The sequence below is a fragment of the Carcharodon carcharias genome, chromosome 20, assembly GCF_017639515.1.
Source record: "Carcharodon carcharias isolate sCarCar2 chromosome 20, sCarCar2.pri, whole genome shotgun sequence".
NCBI lineage: Eukaryota > Metazoa > Chordata > Chondrichthyes > Lamniformes > Lamnidae > Carcharodon > Carcharodon carcharias.
In genome coordinates this window covers 106,531,933-106,539,117 of record NC_054486.1, presented here as the reverse complement: position 1 = coordinate 106,539,117, position 7,185 = coordinate 106,531,933, and positions in this window count along the sequence as shown.

The following is a 7,185-nucleotide window of genomic DNA, read 5'->3' as shown; positions in this document are numbered from 1 at the left end:
ATTAGTGTCTTTTACCGTGAAGAATGAAGCAAAGTATTTATTCAACTCCTCTGCCATTTCCTGGTTCCCTATTATTATTTCCCCAGCCTCATTTTCTAAGGGACCGATGTTCACTTTGGTCTCTCTCTTCCTTTTTATATGTTTAAAGAAGGTCTTAGTGTCCGTTTTTACATTAGTTGCTAGTTTACCCTCAATGTTTATTTTCTCCCTCTTTATTATTTTTTGGTCATCGTTTGTTGGTTTTTGAAACTTTCCCAATCCTCTGTCTTACCATTAATCTTTGCCACATTGTATGTCTTTTCCTTTAATTTGATACTATCCTTAACTGTCTTGGTTACTCATGGTTGGTTTATCCCCTTCCTTGAATCCTTCTGGGATATATCTTTGTTGTGAGTCATGAACTATTTTCTTAAATGGCTGCCATTGTTCAACAGCCGTTTTTTTCTACTAAAATCCTATCCCAGTCCACTCAAGCCAATTCTGCCCCCATTCCTTTGTAATTACTCTTATTTAGGTTTAGTACAGTTGTTTCCGACCCAAGTTTCTCAATCTCAAACTGAATGCTAAATTCTACCATATTATGGCCACTGTTTCCTAAAGTATCTTTTGCTCTGAGATCATTTATTAAACCTGCCCCATTACACATTACCAGATCCAAAATAGCCTTATCCCTGGTTGGATCCACAACATATTATTCTAGGAAACTGTCCCTAATACACTCAATGCATTCTTGCTTGTGGCTACCTCTGCCAATTTGGTTTTCCCAATCTACATGAAGATTAAAGTCACCCACGAATAATTTGCTGCCTTTTTTACACACCCTCGTTATCTCGTGATTTATTCTCTGTCCTACAGTATAGCTACTGTCGGTGCATATAGACTACTCCCACTAGTGTCATTTTCTCCTTGTTATTTCTTACCTCCACCCATATGGATTCTACATGCCATGATACAAGATCCTTTCTTGCTATCATACTTATTCTATCTCATACTAACAAAGCTACCCCACCCCTTTCCTTTCTGCTGTCCTTTCGAAAAGTTACATACCCCAGAACATTTAGTTCCCAGCTTTGATCTCCTTGTAACCACATCTCCGTAATGGCTATAAGATCATACCCATTAACCTCTATTTGTGCCGTTAATTCATTTATTTTGTTCCAAATACTATGTGCATTTAGGTAAAGAGCCATTAGTTTTGCCTTTTTACCATTTTTCCCCCTTTGATCCTATTTGCTGTTTTTTTTTATGTTTGTACACTCTGTTATACTCTGGGTATCATTACCTAAATAGTTGCCCTGTCATATCCTTTTGCTTTATAAGTCTATGTATCCCCTCTCCAGAAACCTTTCCACTTCTATTTAGTTTAAAGCCCTCGCTACAATCCTAGTTATTCAATTCACCAGGACACTGGTCCCAGCACAGTTCAAGTGAAGAACATCCTGCTGGAACAGCTCCCTTCTACCCCAGTACTGATGCCAGTGCCCCAGGAACTGAAACCCATTCCTCCCACACCAAACTCTGAGCCACGCATTTAAGTGGGAACTGCTGGACACCAAGGTGATCCAGAGCGCACACATCTGTACCAGGTGTTTGCATCTCGAGGAACTTCGGATCCAAGTTAAGGAGCTGGAGTCCGAGCTGCAGACATTGTGCCACATCAGGGAGGGGGAAAGTTACCTGGACACCTTGCTCCAGGAGGCGGTCACATCTCTCGGATTAGGTCATTCAACTTTGGTCTGTGATCAGGGACAGGAGGGAGTGACTGCAGGTGAAACAGGTATGGGGGCCCAGGGGTAGCGTTCGAGGACCCTCGGCCCCTGCAACTGTCCAACAGTTACGAGGTTCTTGTAAGCTGTGTGGATGAGAGCGGGGACTACAGGAGGGATGTGCGAACTGACCACGGCACCATGGTACAGGGAAACATTCAACTGGGGGGAGGAAATGGGAATGTAGTAGTGGTAGGGGACAGTATAATATGGGGGATACATGCTGTTCTCTGCAACCATGAGCATGAGTCCTGAAGGCTGTGTTGCCTGCCCAGTGCCAGGGTTAAGGACATCTCCTCAGGGCTGGAGTGAAACTTAGAGTGGGAGGGGAGGGATCCAGTTGTCATCATCCATGTTGGTATCAACGACATTGATAGGACCAGAAAGGAGGTTCTGCTGAAATAATTTGGACAGTTAGGAGCTAAATTAAAAAGCAGAACCTTCAAGGTAATAATCTCGGGATTACTACCTGAGCCACGGGCAAACTGGCTTAGGGTAAATAAAATGCTGCAGCAGCAACACATCACCCGTCCTGCCATCGCTATTGTATTTTATTTAATTTATTAATTAATTACTCTCGTATCACTGCTCTTTACAATTTAGTATAATTATTTTTTTATACACACCAGTATCGATCATATATGTAACAAGCTATCTATAAGAAAAAGAGAAAAATAGGCTAGAGACCTAAACACAAACTAAAGACCTTACGTTTACTTTAAAGGCTAGGAATACTCACTAATCCTACTCACCAATCAGCTGCTCTCTGTGTTCTTTTCCCTCTCCAGCTCTTTAATGGTCTCTCACTCTTCTCGCTCTCGCTCACAGTTAAAAACCACACTCCTCTAACTCTCTCACTGATAAAGGCCCCACTGCTCCTCTCACTCTCTCACTGTTAATGGCCCCACTGCTCCTCTCACTTTCTCACTGTTAATGGCCCCACTGCTCCTCTCACTCTCTCACTTAATGGCCCCACTGCTCCTCTCACTCTCTCATTGTTAATGGCCCCACTGCTCCTCTCACTCTCTCACTGTTAAAGGCCCTGCTGCTCCTCTCACTCTCTCACTGTTAATGTCCCCACTGCCCCTCTCACTCTCTCATTGTTAATGGCCCCACTGCTCCTCTCGCTCTCTCACTGTTAAAGGCCCCACTGCTTCTCTCGCTCTCTCACTGTTAATGGTCCCGCTGCTCCTCTCACTCTCTCATTGTTAATGGCCCTGCTGGCTCTTCTCACAATCTCTTGCTGTAAATGGCCCCACTGCTTTTCTCTGGCTGAAAAGAGGAAGCTGATAGGTGATCAAGTACGTTATGATCCCAGCTGATGTTACTGCTGGACAAGCCAAATCCCAGGCTTGATAGATCCTAACTTTTATTTTTTATTTAGAAACGTGGAGGATGGATACTGAACAGAGTCACAGGAGTCAGCTGATGAACTTTTAACAAAAGAATAAACATTTATTAAACAACATGAACTACATTATAATACTCCATCATCCACACATGTATCTTTACAGATATATACAGATTTTGTGCTTCTGTGAAATACCATGGATGCCTTTAGAGAAAACTGGATTAGTACATGAGGGAGAAAAGAATAGAGAGAAATGTTGAAAGGGTTTGAAGAAGCATGGGAGGAGGATCGAGTGAAGCATAAACACCAGCATCGACCAGTTAGGTTGAATGATCCATTTCTGTGTTTGTAATACTATATGAAATTAGCCAAACTGTGTAATTTCAGATATTACAGAGTGAACTGAGTGAAACATGTCAGTATGCAAACCAATGGCAAATGTTGTTGTGAGTTCGATATTGCATACAGGAAGCAAATGTAGGGGGCGTTTCATAGATTGTGCTGAGGAGGAAGCTGAAAGAGATCTCAACATTCAAAATGCCCAACCAATTCAGCGTATCAGTCAGCCAGGCCACATCAACTATCTAGTGGAATAGGAGGCAGTGGGGATGCTGGTTACACGGTACATAACTCACCTTCAGTATTTTCTCCAGAGACACACTGGAGGCCATGTAGAAAAGAGCCAGAGGACTTAAATCAGGATCTAGAGTTTCAGTGGGAATGAGAAGCCGGAGAAACTCACTGTTCTCAATGTAAAAAGTGGGAATCTGAGAGATGACCTTGAATGTCCACATGTAAGAATGTCATAAAGGGAATGTAAGTATGAATCCCAATTGCTCCAGTTTCCCTGGTACCGTCACGAAACAAAACCTATCCATCTCTGTCTGGAAAATTTCACTTGTTCCGCCTGCCTTTTATGGGAGAGAGAGTTCTAGATTTCTACTGCTCTGTTTGTTTCAGTTCAATCTAGCGAAAGGTAAGTCTAGCACTGAGATCATAAGGGCAGTCTGCATGAAAGGAATGATCAACACAGGATGTGGTGGAGTCTGGTCAATGTCATGGAGATGACAGACCTGGAATCATTTATGAAAGAATCATTTATACAGCGCCTTTCACTGCTGACATCCAAAACACCTCACATCCACTGAAGTATAATCACATTTGTGATGTAAGAAACACAGTAACTAATTAATGTACATCAAGCTCCCACAAACAGCAATAATAACCAGGTAATCTGCTTTAGTGATGTTGGTAGATGGATAAAATTTGGTCAGGACACCAAGGAAAAGATCTCCTTCTCTTCTTTGTAATAGCGCCGTGGAAACTTTCAATTCCATTTTAGAAAATGGGGCTTCCATCCAAAAGATGGAACTTCCAACAGTGCAGCGCTCCCTCAACACTGCGCTAAGAAGATTAGCCAGGAATATGTGCTCCAAAACGATCAAGGGAATGTAGCCTTGTTCTGGATGGATGAAATAAGATGGGTTTCCTCACCTATTAGTTATTTTGTGACATTAGAAATACTTATATACTTCATGATGGCATCAGGAGATGGTGGGGGTGAGAGGTGGTGGACGCAGATGCCTAGACAATTGACAGAAAGCTGGTCTCAAATCATTCCAATCATTCCAGAGCTGTCCTGCATTTAGGACTCCATAGTTAAAACAATTGTGTTGAACTCCTTCCTTACACATATCCCACATTTCTTACCTCTAGATTTGGCCATTCTAATGTTCTCCTAACCTCCCACCTCATGCCCTCAACAAACAATTCACCTTGTTTGTCTCTGCGACAAGATTTCCGTATCTCTCTTTTGCCTTGTTCGCCTTCATTGCTTTCCATTTCTCTCCTGGTGCTTGACAAGGTGTTTACTAAAACCTGCTTTCACAGCCATATCTCCTTTAGATAAAAACAAAAACAGAATTACCTGGAAAAACTGAGTAGGTCTGGCAGCATCGGCGGAGAAGAAAAGAGTTGACGTTTCGAGTCCTCATGACCCTTCGACAGAACTTGAGTTCGAGTCCAAGAACTTGGACTCTAATTCTGGCCTCTTAATCGCCCCTGATTTTATTCATTCCTCCATTGCCTTCAGGCATCTAGGGTCCTAGGCCCAAAGCTCTTGAAGGCCTCTCTGCATCTCTGCCTCTCTCACCTCCTCAAGATGCTGCCTACCATCTGCCTCTTTGACCAAGCATTTGGTCACCTATCCTAATAACTCCTCATGTGGTTTGGTGTCAGATTTGGCTCGATATTGCTCCTCTGCAGCATCTTGGGATGTTTGACTACATTAAAGATGCTATATAAAATCAAACTGTTGTTATTGTTGTCTTCAGTCAACATTTCCACAAGCAAAGAATGAATTGGATAGTTGTATCAAAGAGCTGTTGTATACATGACAGGCTGAATGGCCTCCTTCTGTGCTGTTCAGCTGTATGACGGGTACTTTAATCAGGGTCTGAGGGAATACAAAATAATCAAAAGCTCAAAGCTGAACTCAATGCACCTCAAACCCATCCAGTTACTGTTTTGTCAGGGATGAGGTGGGGGAGGGGGAGGGTGGCTGATGTGCTGTTAAGCAATTGGCAGCAAGGAGGGGGATCGTCAGTTAAATATTTGAATCTTACATTTTAAATTTGAAACATCTTAAATTTAACCCAGGCCGGATGGGTTCCCTTAGCCTCAGGAAACCCAACAGCTGAAGTGGGATGAGGACTGCTACATGGAAGAGGTAAGTGCTTTTCCAGCACTGCTTGTGGGCCAAGAGGAACATGAGTGCTTTCTTCAAGCAACTTTCCTTCCTGTGATCAAATTCCACACACCCTGTCCCCACTTCTCAAATTCTGTCTCCTGTGATCAGACTCACCACCCTGTGATCACTGATCCCATCCAATCCTCAATTACTGACCACCACCCACCGCCCCCCCCACCCCACCCCATTCCCAGCCACCATAGTGTGACCCAAAACTCTCTGCAGGTCCCTGTGATCACCACTCCCAGCCTCCAAACCACGATATAGCTCCCTCTGCACCTCTATCCCAAGCTGTGGACTCCCTTTCTGCTCCCAGACTGTGGCCTCCTCTGGAGAGTTCCCCACCCAGTGCGGAGCCAAACCTAACAATGAGCCTGGTTTCTGGGTGGAGACCCTGTTGAGAAACAAGCGCTCATACCATGGAGTTAAAACTCCGTAGCATTCCTAACCAGAGATCATACATGTACTGGGGCTATGATTCCATTTGGCGATTATTAGAAATTCAAGCTTTGCAACAACTAAGAACTAAGAAGGCTCATTCTGGTGACAGAGGGAGGGGCTGATGCTGGCCCCGATCAGTTCATTCCCACCACAGTGAATGATACAAAAGGATCTCTCTGTGGCCAATTGTAAATATTGGCAGTTGGGTAGCCCCCAACTCCAGCTCACCCACCTACCCACCGCCCCACCATGAAGATAGTGTGCGTGGGCACTTCCTAGGAAGGAGGTGTGATCATGACATTAGGAAATATCCAAACTCCCAATTCCCAACTCCAAGATGAAAATCCAGCCCAATGTATTATGCAATATGTGGGCCTTAGGCTACAGGTCTGGTAGTTACTGAGTTAGCTGATCTAACACAGGGAGAGAGTTAGTCTCTACAAGCAGCAACCATGAAGCAGGAAGTGAAAGAAGTTACATTCTCAGTACTCCATATTCCCCATACTTCCTCTATACTCTCATACACCTTCACCCCATATTCCCTTGTACCCCTCAATACCCAATTACCTGGTATTTACTATGTGCAGAACTCAGGAGCCCTATAGTAATGCTGGGAAGTCACTGCGATGCTCATAAAATTGCCAAAATTAACTGTCATTCAAAATGCTCTTGACAAAAGCCATAATTGTATTAAGAGATCATAAAACTGCCAAGATAAACAAATCGAATGTGAAAACCACTTAAAAACATAATCCTATTTAGGCCTTATAACTCTGCCAAGATAAACAGTCGTTCAAAATCCACTTAAATCTCTTGACCTTATTGAAGCCACATATTGTTGTTAAAACAATTAACTTTACAGGGCCATTGGCATCTGC